The sequence below is a fragment of the Lonchura striata genome, chromosome 20, assembly GCF_046129695.1.
Source record: "Lonchura striata isolate bLonStr1 chromosome 20, bLonStr1.mat, whole genome shotgun sequence".
In the NCBI taxonomy this organism is placed as follows: Eukaryota; Metazoa; Chordata; class Aves; order Passeriformes; family Estrildidae; genus Lonchura; species Lonchura striata.
The window spans coordinates 11,209,293-11,221,714 of NC_134622.1; the positions used below are offsets into that span (position 1 = coordinate 11,209,293).

The window sequence follows — 12,422 nt, forward strand, 5'->3', positions numbered from 1 at the left end:
GCTCGTTTGCGTTGGCAGAACAAGGTTCCCAGTGGTGAGGAGCCACCTCTGACTAACAGGCCACCCTGCCGTTCTGAGACAATACAGCTTATTTATGCCCTTTCTGTACCTTTAATTAGAGTGTGCATCCGTGCAGCTAAGCCGTGCTTCCTAAAATTTCAGGTTAACAAATGAGCACTGGAATATTCATTTTGACCTGGCTTAAGAGTCGGAAATGAAAAGCGTATGAAAATGTCTTCCTTGTGCAGTCACCTGTCAAGATCTTTGTCTCACGGCGGTTTGACCCGCGGTAGTGCTGTGTACTACCTCAAACAGCACAGCTGAACTCTGCTCCCCTCTCAAAAATGGAAATGGGATTTCCTGCCTCGCTGTAGCTCTGCCTCCGGCCCTTTTATCCCCCAGCCGCGTTTCAGAGGAGTCTGTCAGCGGAGTAGAATCTCTCCTAATGCATTTTATGACTACCTTAGAGCCATGTATGTAGTTAGTGCCCTTCAGGAGCACTGACACAAAGCTGGCAGCAGTATATGTGCATTTGTATATAAATGTTTGTTGGCGTGCCCTGTTCTGAGCTGTGCCTGGGAAGCATGAAGGCTGGCAGGGGGCTGTTCTGGAGAGCAGGCGTGTTGCAGTGCACTTCCTGCAGCACGAATGCAAAGTTTGCAGCGTGCAGCTGTGTGTGGTGTCCGAGCCCCCTGCAGCGTTCCCAGCCGAGCCTCTGGGGTGCCCCAGGAGTTTTGCTTTAGGCACTGGCCGAGCTGCAGCTTCAGTGAGACGAGTGGCTGGGTCACGGTGTGTGCCAGTGCACGGAGACAAGAGGGCTCAGCAGGGCAGGCCTCAGGAGAGCAAAACTCCTTCTGCCTGCAGCCCAGCCTTTCAAGCTGGCCACACATCACCAGCCCAGTGCTGGTAGCAAAATGGTGCTTTCTGAGAAGGCTGAGGGAGCTGCAGGAGTGAGGTGCAGGTCAGTGTTGTGGTTGCTCCCGTGTGCCTTCCCTCAGAGCTGGGGAGTTAATTTTAATGCTGAGTTCTCCCAGTCGGAGGAGAGCTGTTGTGCAGTCAGCACTGCCGTGCTCTGGCTGTGCTACGGCATTAAAAAGTGGGTGTAAAAGAAAGAAAACTGACAAGGAATCTGCTGTAAAAAGTTATCTAAAGATATTTCCCTCAGTTTGCATATTTTTTAAAGTATGGAATTTTATAACTTAATTTGTTACAGTCTTTGCTTAAATTTGTGTCGTTATGTAAGATCAGCCCTTTTTACTGGTGTTTTGTTACTTGCCCGTGCATTTCCCAGGTCTTTATTTTCCCCGTTCTGTTCACCAAAAAACAAGGTGCAGAGAGAGATCTGCCTTCACAGTATTCAGTAGAAGGAAAGGTCACGCTTGCATATTTAAATATAATATCATTAGAATGCTGAGGGGAGAAAGGTGTAGAGGGAAGGGTCTGACTGACATCAGGTAGGAAAGACAGTGCCAAAAGCATCCGCCCATCCCGAGCCCTGGGCTGCGCACCTGCCCGGAAGGACCTGCCCCTGGGGGACGGTGCCTGCAGAGCTGCAACTACAGCTTTGCTGTGAGGTAACAACAGCTTGGGAAAGAGAAAACAGCAAAGGGGGAGGGTGTTAGCTAAAAGCAGAAGCTGGGAGCTGGGATCCCTCCGGCAGAGCTGGGGCTGCACTGGCTGAGGATGTCATTGGTGGGAGTGAGTTCCTCTTTGCTCACGTGTGTTTGAATTCAGTGGTCGCTGCTCAGCTTTTGGCATTTCGTGTTAACATCTGCTGGTGAGTGCAGGCTCAATTTAGGAGTCTGTAAGCAGGAATTAAATAGAATTTTAGTTTCATTCAAAATGTGGTAGAATGCCCATGTAATTGAATTTTAGCTATGTGAGATAACGTAAACACTGACTTGAGTATTTATAGTTTGAGGTGACTTGGACATGAGCAACGTGCACTTGGGTTCAAGCATGACACAGGATTCACAAAGCCTGAGTGACTTTGGAAGGAGGATTTGTTGTTTCTCAGTACCTTGTCTGAGCATTACTTGTGCTAATAGGTAACTGAAAAGTTTTTATCAGTGTTTCTGAGGGAAATGGATGTTATTCCATAGACAGTTGGGTATTTGCAAAAGTCTTTCATCTTTTGCTCTGATGTGTCACTGCTTTGTTGGGGAGGTACAGCTGACCTGCAGCTCAGTTCAGTGCATCAGACGAGCGATCAGCGAGCGATCAGCGTGTGGTGTTGCACTTCCTGTTACCTCACCAAGAGATTTTCTCTTGGCTGTTGAATTAGCATTATCATTAGTTCATTTGTCTGGTGCTCCACGATGTTTCAGGGTAGCTAATGTGCTGCTGGAGTTTTTCACTTGTGAAGAGCCAAAGGCTGGTGCTTCAGCACTTTGATTATTAACCCTGCAGGCGGGTGCTGCTGCTGTGTGCACACAGGCCGTGTCCTCGCTCAGCTGGGCACCACTTCTGTGGAAATCAGCTGTCCCTGGCACAACATCTGCTCTGCCTGCTGACCTGGGACGGGCAGGGTGTTGCTGAAGCAGGGACAGGTGTGGAGGGACTTTCCCCAGGTCCTGCAGGTTTGTTTCCCCACACTCTGGCTTGGTGAATTGCTGCAAACCCCGTCATGTTCCTCATTTGCCAAAACCAGAGTGATTTGCTCTTGGAGTGTTCCCTGCTCTCATGTTCCTAAAGTGCTGAAAAAATCTAGATTTTAATGTCAGCTGCAAGCTCTGTGTGTGTCCTGTGGTTCAGACTGAGTAGGGCCGAGTTTTGGAAGTCTTGTGTCTGTTCCAAGAATAAGGAGCTGTCCTTTGGAGAAGTGCTCCCAGTTTTGCTGGGGAGACATGATGCTGCCATCTGGTGGGATTCCTAAAAAAATAATAATAAAGATAATTAAAAAAAATGCATTGATTGAACCTGCCAAGGTTGGTAGGTTTGAAATGAGGGGTGAGGCCTCAGTCCCTCTGCAAGAGGTGCTGGTGCTGTTTCTATGCAGGGTTCCTGAACCAGTGGAGAGGCACTGCAGCTGTAGGAGGGAGATGGGGAATAATGACTCCTGCTGCTGGTTCAAGGTGGTAACCCTGCTGCTGAAATGTGGAAATGTCTTGTTGGCTGGGATATGTTTACTCCAGTGGGATAGGAATGTAAGGTGTGGGGGAATTCTACTTGTCTTCTTTGTGTCTCTTAATTTTGAAGTTATTGTCATTCATAAAAAACTGTGGAACCAAGCAATCTCTCTTAATAATGTCAAATCCATGTTATAATGCATCTCTTTGGGAAAGCTGTTACAAGTGACAATAGTGGAAAGTATTTGAATTAATATTTTTTAAATTCCTGATTTACCCCAGTTGAAATTGTGTGTGGGTTAACGTACTTGCTTCAAATCCTTTTTATTCAGGAGGTCACATGACAGTGCAGTGTTCCAAACAGTTTGGCTGTTGGTGTTGAGACAGGACATCATGTTCAGGCTGTCATAACTTTAAGGACAGAAATAATTTAGCCTTAATCTACTGTTCATTCCTGGCCTGCAAAGGCCTGAAAATGCCAAAGTCATTGCTCCATAAAACCCAAAAGAATATTGCATACAATGGATTGTTGCCTGGACCCTGGAACTATTTTAAGAGGGTTTTATCCCAGCACTGATACTAAGCACAGCAGCAGGAAAGACGTTTCCAGGATAAACTGATAATCTTCCTTTCCTTTAAAGGAATGTGTCCTGCTGAGCAAGGATGCAGTGGGGATAATGTGTTTGGGGCAAAATTGCCTGAATGTATATTAAGGAAAAAAAGGTGTTATGGGTTCAGAGAAGTCTGAGAAGTGGCAGGAGAAGTTCCCCTTCTGCTGTCTGATATTGCTGAAAACCACAATGATGTTTGGCATACTTAATACTATTAATGATGCCTAGGCTGGTAAGCAAGAAAAGTTTAGCAAAAGCTGAACTAGAGACATTTCTTTTATGAAATTCATTAGGACTTTCAGTGCAAGAGTTTTTTTCTGATGTTAAAGCTGTCTGTATCATCTTTTTCCAGTCCCTCAAACCTCACCTGCTAGCAGAAGACAGTACTTGACCATCAGGAAATGTTAATTAACAGGTGGACTGTGGTTTGCTTTGAAGTGTGTAATGTGACGTTTTGGGTTAGTCTGAGGTGACTTTTCTGTTAGTGCTGAGCAGGGCTGGCGCGGTTCTGCTCCTCATCCCCCCACAGGAGAGGGCTGGGGGCACGAGGGGCTCAGGGGTGTTCCAGCCCCGTGGCACCGTGCCCAGGGCACAGAGAAGGGCTGCTGGCAGCGGGGTGTTTGTCTCCCCAAGTTGCCTCCTCCTAGCTCTCTGGGGCTGGGCTTACACCACGAGTTTTCCACCTTTGTGTTCTACTTCAGTGAGCTCTGCTGTTGTCTGGATGATGCAGATAGACAATGATTTCATAAGAAGGAGGCAGAGTCATTTTTTATCCAGTTATTGGAGGGAACCAGGAGGATGCCTAAGGCAAAGGAGGCAGCGCTGGCAATGGGCACGGAGTAGAGTGGGGATGGGGTTTCACATTCACCATCACAATGGAAGGAGCTGTGGGTGATGATCTTGGATCCCTATGTCAGTATTTTTTATAGGATTTCTTTATCTAAATTGGATTCTGACCTTATTTGTGAAGAAATGTAGTAGAACAATGACCTTATTCAGGTTTTTCTATATGGGAAATTTTGCAAAGCTTTATGTATTTGAGTGGTTGGGGCTTTTTTTCAAATTTCCTGAAAAGAAAAATTCTGTTAACATTTAAATGACTGTTTTCCAAATTGAGTGAATTAAATGAAATGGATATAATAACTCCTTGCATTCAAATTAGATGTTGGGATTAGGTGAAATTCTATCCAAGTAATATATGAGATTGTTCATTATTGTCTTGTAACATGATGCAAGAAAGAAGGAATGTGAATAACATTTTTTTTTTCTCTCAAAAGTTGGGCAAGGACCATTTAGGATAAATTAGTTCACTGTAAATTATGCCAAGGTCAGCGTTTCAGAGGTCACTTGAAATGCAAGTTGCTTTGCAGCACCTGCAGACCTTGATGTTGTTTGTATCCACACAGGACTGGATGCTGATAATCCAGTTAGATCCTGGTAGCATTCAATGTTTTTTCTTTTTTCCTCTGAATTCTGTGAATGTTACAGCTTGTGATTGGATCTGCAGTCTAATATTGATTTTCCAGAAGACATATTTCAGATGTTCTTTTCTCTCTCCCCCTGACTCTTTCATCTTGTTTTTAAGAGGATGTTTAAGTTGTTGGTGTTTTCTGGGGGTGAAGGTGTGAGGGTGCAGTCCAAAGTGTGGGATCCCCCAGAGCAGGAGATAAAGGCCATGAAAGGCTCTGGGGGGAGGCTGCTGGATGTGCCTAGGCTGCTTCATTTCTCAGGGAACAATGGGATAGAAAGAATAGCTTTGGGCAGGTGAAGTGGAGGAAGCCCTGGGGATATGTTTGAAGTGTTTTTTGATTACTTGTAATGGTTGTATCTGGGTCTCATGTATCTTTAATCCTCTGGAAAGTTCTGCCTCCTGGTCTGGAGTAGGTACTGTGCAGCTGTTCTTTTGAGAAAAGCTGCCTCAAAGGTGTGTCGAGTTTGCTTAAATGGAATTTGTGTTCATTAATATAATTGGTGATGTTTTTTAAAAGGTATTTGAAATCCACAAAGAGTTTTAAGTGCCAGAAAATCTCACAGTAGATGCTGTAAGTTTTGGTTTATTGGTAGTCAGAGTAACTACTGCACCTGTTTTGCAAAAGTAGACCCCTGAGTAAGGTGGGAGATGCTTAAATCAAAGTGGCAGATGGCAGGCAGAACAAACATGTATGAAAAGGATAGAGACTTCTGGGATCAATGCTTTGTTTATTGATGATCATATTTGTTCATAATCAGTAACAGGGGAAAAAAAGTGGATGGGATGGGGACTGAATGAGTGGTAGCTACAGGTGGTACAAAACATAGCCATTACCTGTCTAAGAGGGGTTATAAAAGCTAATGTGTTGTAGCAGTATTTTTTTTTAATAATATAGGTAATATATTTTATTTAAGTTTTATTTCCCCCACTGTCTTTTCTGACTTTTTTATCACTTCTGCTCATTTTTCTTATTTTCTGCCATTGTCTGTGTTATTTGATATGGAGTGCAGCTTACCAACAGCATGTGCAAATGAAAACAGTAGTGTTTGCAGACGAGGGGTAAATTGTAGAAAATAAATAATGTTTCCCTGTGGAAATCACCGGAGCTCCATCCATAGTGTTTTGCAGGAGGAACCTGGAAAAGAGCAAAGTCATCTCCTCTATAGAAACACGTGGCCTTCCTTAGTGTGTCCTGTGGGCACACAGGGTGGATGGGCTGCAGCCTGTGGGTGCAAACACTTTTGTGATTCCAGCACGTGGATCACAGAACTGAGTCTCATTTGGGGAAATCCCCAACTTGCCCATGGTCACAAATGCCTTAAAATCACTGAGGTACTGATGCTTGTATGGTGTAGCTTTGTATTGTAAGTCTGCTGGGAGCCTCGATCAATGAAATTTGTCAGCTCAGTTTTCTAGGTTCACAGTTCCCTAGTTTTGCTACAAATTGCCTGGGGGGGTTTCAGTAATAGTGGAAAAATGCCAGTCGTGTTCAGGTGAACTCAGGTGTGTGAAGTGAGTGCTGTTCAGGATGGTGTGGGTACAGCGCCGAGAGGGGCAGGAGGGCAGAAGGCTGCAGGGGAGGACAGCCAGCTACCAAAATGCACCAGAACAATACACCAAACCTGCCAGAATAATCTGGACTTCAGTATTTAAAGCTACATCATCTTTTCTTATGCAATCGTGATGGATAAATGAAGGCAGACTCACACCAGCCTTGATATGAAACAACTTCCATGGCTACAGCTCTGGAACATGGCCATGTACAGTCTTTAAAAGTGCTTAGTAAGAATTTGAGCTTTAATCTTGTGAGCTGTGGCAGAATCAGTGTGTCCTGGTAGTATAATTTTTTAATTTCCTGATGTGGTTTTTCTTTAAAGGCTTGTAAGCATTTGTGTACAAGTGGAATTTTTATGCTCTTTATGCTGTTGGATATAACATCAGAATGGTTATAGCAGAATCTTTGTGTAAAATACATATTCTCTTATTGCTTTAATTTTCTTAGAACATGATATGATGGTACTTACATGTAATTCGAAACAAGAAAAACATTCTGTTCAAAAACTTACAGGAAATTTTGTAGAAAAGTGAAATATACTGGGAACTGTAGTAATCCTTGGACTTTAGAGGAGGATTTTCTTTCCTCCGTTCTCTTTTATATGAAAATACATTTCAATAGTTAAAAAAAAATTGCTCACCAGAGAAACTGGTGTTTCAGTTTCCTTGTCGTTTTGGAGTGGTGCTAATCCTCAGTCTGCTCCTGGTTCATACCAGTTTGTCTCCATTATCTGGGTACCACCAGGCGGTGCTCTGAGGGTTTGCTTCATTTTCCAACCTCTGGTGTCAGGGTAGAGCCTTTGCTTAATGGGACCAGTGAAGTTGGGGATGGTATTGAGCTGGTGGCCGAATACTTATTCAGGGTTTGAGCTAGTTTATTATGCTTCTTCTGAAGAGTCACTGACTCTGCCTTCCCCCTTGGCAGTGTGTGTGGAGTTGGCTATTGCAGGTAATGCAGTTTATTGTTTAATCTGATATAAATCCATGTAACCGTTGAAGAGTATTGGTCTGTGAATAGCAAAACTTACTCCATCAAGGCAGTAGCAGCTTTCAGCAAGGAGCAGAGTTCCTCCTGTGCACAGCTGCTGAGCTGTGTGCTGGCACTCGTGTGCATGAGGGAGGGGAGCCTGGCATGTGCTCTGGGCCAGGGGACTGACTTGCTCTGAAATCCATTCTATTCAGCCTTAGCAGTTTTGGTTCCTAATGGGTTAAGGTATACTACAGGAAATCCAGAAACAGTTCTCTCCCAGTGCATTTTGAACCCCTTGATTGATGTAGGGCACTCATGTCTGGAGCAGAGCTGCAGGTCACTGGCTTCTGGGCCACAAGTGTGTCTCTGCCTTTTAACTGAGGACCTGCTTGGCTTCCTCCTGCCTTCCTTCTTAAAGGCCCTTGGCAGCCCATGGGAGACTATTTGAAAGCCCTCAATTAGAGCTTTTTCCCCCAGAGGTTGCATAGTGAGAGGACAAAAGCATTGTTTAAAGGCTGTTCTCCTCTTGCAGTATAACTTCTCTTTGGGCGTTTCTGTAAATTCTGCTTGTCTCATTCAGAGCAGTCTTTGGAAGGGAGATTTCGGGACAAGGAAGAGAAGGTATTATTATTTCTGGGCTGCTTGCCACCAATCTTTCTTAATTTTATCAATTCCTAGACTAGTGTTTTTGGTAAAATGAAGAAAAGAATTTCCTGAGCCTCTCAGTGCTTTCTGGTTCCCTGTGTTCTGCATTTGAAGTCGAGAGCAGCCCTCCTTGATGTTGATTTGCAGCTGGTGGGTATGCTGCTGGAGCAGAATTACTGTTCTTGGTGCTGCTCTGGCTGGAGGAAGGGCTGTGGATCAGGCAGAACCCTGTGTTCCTCACGTGAGTGCACAGAGCAGCACTACCCAAGGTCACACGTGGGCTGTGTGCAGGGGCGTCCCAGCACCAGGGGGGCAGCTCAGACCTGCTCTGGGCTCATTGAAAAAAAACAGAATAAAGACAGTCAAAACAACGCAAGAATTGAGATACTATTTCTGTTTATGAACAGAAGTGGGGAGTCTCCTGATCAATTAGCATTTTTCAAGTCACAGCTCGTATCTCAATCTCAAGGACAGATAGGAATGGACCCAAAAATGAAGATCTGCCAATAGTTTTGTCAAGGGCACATGTCTTCTAAGTCATTGTTCTCAGAGTTGCTGTTGTTAACATGATGTACAGGTAAAGACCAGTGGGGTTTAGTGCTTTTTGTTTTCCTGTAGTTCAGCATATGGAAATGAAGAAAAAAAACAATTACCAAACACAGAACCAACCAAGGCTAGTATAAAAATAATACCCAGCTTTTAAAGTGAAATGGCAGTGAGTAATGATTAGCATCTACTTTATTCTTATGTCTCAATTCAAATTGTTGGGGGCAGAAGCTCCCATAATAATTGCTGTTAATTTAAAGGGACACTGGCCTGCATCGTTAGTGCTCTGTCCAGTGCTGCTTCACCAGTGAATATTCACATGATGAGCTGGAACAAAAGGATGTGAAATTAAGACCTGCTAGAATCCTCTTCAGGTTTAAATCTAAAAGCCATTGAAAGTTGCCATTTATGATTTGGCGGAGAAAGAATTTTATCTTCTCTTGCAGATCCGGACTGTGTATGGAGAGGGGAGTGTCTGTATGTGCTGGGGAATCCTTCTGTGTCAGTGACTAAAGCAAGACCAGCCCAGATCTTGCATTCTGCCAGTCTTTGTGCACCACTGTTCTAAAAGAGAATGTCCTACAGCTGCTCTGCGAGGCAAAAATGTATTTTAAAAAATCTGTTTTACCATGGATCACTTAATTGAAGACAGTAAGAGTTCCACTTAAGAGCTTAACTAAAAGCAGATTTTAATTATGAAGTGGAAAGTACATTTCATCTGTTTTTCAAATTATTATAGATACCTTAAGGTATCAGAGTGCTTTTCTGAGTATATTTGCTCATTGATTGCACTTGAACAGTCAGGATCAAGGACTTGTACCATGCTTTTGCTGGCAGGGCATTCACATCCTCACCCAAGCCTGTAAGCTGAGCTGAGCTTCCCTTCTGCCCCTGCTAAAGAAACAAAGCATGTATTTCTTTAGGTTTGGATTGCTTATTGTTTTTTGAAGCAGCTGAGGAAAAGTAGGTGAATGTTGACAGAATCAGGACCAGCTTTGACCTACTTGTGGCTTTTTTTCTGATCTCTGTCTTGGGCATGTCACCTTATCATTTTTAAGCTACTGTTTACTCATGTGAAACCTCATCCAAAACATTGAGAATTGACAGGTGTTTGGTAATTTGAATATTAAATGTATATATCATCACTCCCACAGTTGTTCCCAAGGAGATTTTGTCACTTACCATATGACCCAGTAATTCTTCTGTAATAATTTTATTTCATCTTGAACTATTGTTTAAACTTTGGGTTTGAAGTATTTTAGAGTCATTAATTTCATTCCCCTGGAATTGCACCCATGGTAGTGATTCCATGTGTTATCACAGGGTTTTTGACAGACTCAGAATAGAGAAACATATATTAGGATTTTCTTGTAACTTCATGGAAATCACTGGAAGCTAAATACAGCTGCAAAATGAGGAGGTCAAAAGGAAGTCCTGTGGGTCAGACCTTGGTGTTTCTGTGGATGGAGATGTGAAACCAAACCTGTACCATGTCAGTTAATTTGGTTTATAACAATTCAGGCTGGTTTTCTTGTGGGAAGAGGGAGAGACACACTTTCTTTGAAGATCTTGTAATATTTTAAACAGTTCTGTAAGATGACATTTTGTGGGTGAGTTTTAGAAGGGGGAAAAGGCTGAAGATCAGTGGAGCTGTGCTTCCTCCAACACCTGGTACAGGTCACCTGGTCCTGGCACCAACACATGAATAGGGTTGGCTAGCTTACCTGAAAATTTAGATTTTGGAAATTTTTCAGTATTTCAGGCATTTGAATAGTAACGAAACAACCTCTCATAGAAATTCATCAGTTACATGTTCTGCTGTTGCAGACACGGAAGAATTTTGAGCAGTCTCATCCCACTCTCAGCAGGCTGTTCACTCAGAGGTGCTGTTCACCTCTCCACTTCAGTGTGTCACTCCCATGTCTCCAGGTTTCTGAAATTGCTTTTTGAATCTATTGAAAAGGAGTGGTTATGGCTCCAGTGTAATTGAGACTGTCAAGGAAATAGGTGGAATTTTTACAGCTCTGTGAGACTTGATGGTATGTGACAGAGGATCATTCACTTCACTGGCCCATGGTAATGGGAGACTGACGTGTCTTTAAATGCCCTGGCAATAAATAGAAGACTGATTTTTACTTTTTTTTTTTCCCCCTTCTTTTTTGTAAGGCTACGGGTCTTTCTTAAATCTTCATTAACATGTACGAAAATATACACTTCTTTCATGTTCTAAAAATATCCCATCTGAGATACCTTCTAGACTTTTGGACTGTAGAGGTTATGAATTTATTTATTTCACTCTTGTGTTTTGACATGTCCCTTCTGTTCCTACAGTAATTCAGAGAAGGAATGACTGGGCAGGGTTGAGCACACAGAAATCTTTACATAGAAAAAAAAGTTGCAGCAGTTTGCAATAATTTACATGAGTAAAATGTGCCGAGGAAGCCTTGGAAAAGCTGCTGTGCAATGCCTTGTGTTCAGCTACAGGGACACAGCTGCTGATGTGGCTGGGCCTTTACCACCATCGCCAGGCAGCCCAAAGGATGGTCCTGAGCTGCCACTCGGGGAAGAGCTGCACAGCTCGTGTCAGATGTGCTGCTCCTTTGGCTCTCAGCTCTCGCTCTGGTTTGTTCAGCAGCAGAGCAATTGAGACATCTCTGCCTAGTGTTTACTTTGGCTGTTGTGAAGTGTTGGGCTTGGGAATTACAGCATCTTATAGGCTTAGTATTTTAAGTAATATTTTAAAGTTTCCATGCCTATGCAAGACAAATAAGATACTGTTATCTACAATTATTTTTGGTAAAGAGAATGGAAGAGAAAGTGTCAGCTACTCATTTTAGTTTCAATTCTGTATTCTGTATTATTGTAGAATACAGAATTCCTTTGAATAAGGAACGGGCAGAGTAAGTTGAAAGGTTAGTAAATAAGGTTTGGCTCCTACAGCTGAAAACCTTGATGAATGTTCATGTGTTTATCATCACTACAGGATTTGGGGAGATGAATATAAATAGCAGTAATTAATAAAATTAAAAGGCACCCTCAGCCTCACACATATATACCTATTTATTTGTGTATTTATATATAAATGCATCAAAGTCCCAAGGCTTAATCCTTAACCAACAGATACAAATATCTCCCTGGTGGAAACAGGGAACACTGCAGTGTAATTACTTTGAAGTACTGAGTTTCAAATATTTGTCGTACCCTTTAGTTTGAATCCTCTTCTGATTTTCTCCTATGTCAGGAGACAGCCAAATGTGATTGTGGTGAAAAAGGACTGTCTGAAATAGGAGAGATTTCCCCTGCCAGAGGAAGTGTTGAGGTATTGCCTGGGATGAGGTGCCAAGCTGTTTCCCCGGGATGCTATGTGACTGCAGTGGGTGATGAGCAGAAAGGAGCTTTCACCCTTTCCTGTTGGCTTGTTCTGTCCTGTGTGGGAGGATGGGAGGTGCAGGGCAAAGCTGCTGCTGAAGCAGAGCTGGATGGTTATTGCAGGAAGCGAGGCATCAGTCGGGATATGGCCAGAGACCTTATTAACCTACTTTGCTCTGGAGGCACAG

The 12,422-nt window shown here is 43.3% G+C and overlaps 1 protein-coding gene across 6 annotated transcripts in view; it reads left to right on the forward strand.

Moving 5' to 3' along the window:
* The window catches only part of NLK (nemo like kinase), a 38,503-nt gene that overhangs the window by 1,992 nt on the left and 24,089 nt on the right, over positions 1-12,422 (forward strand). The window lies entirely within an intron of this gene.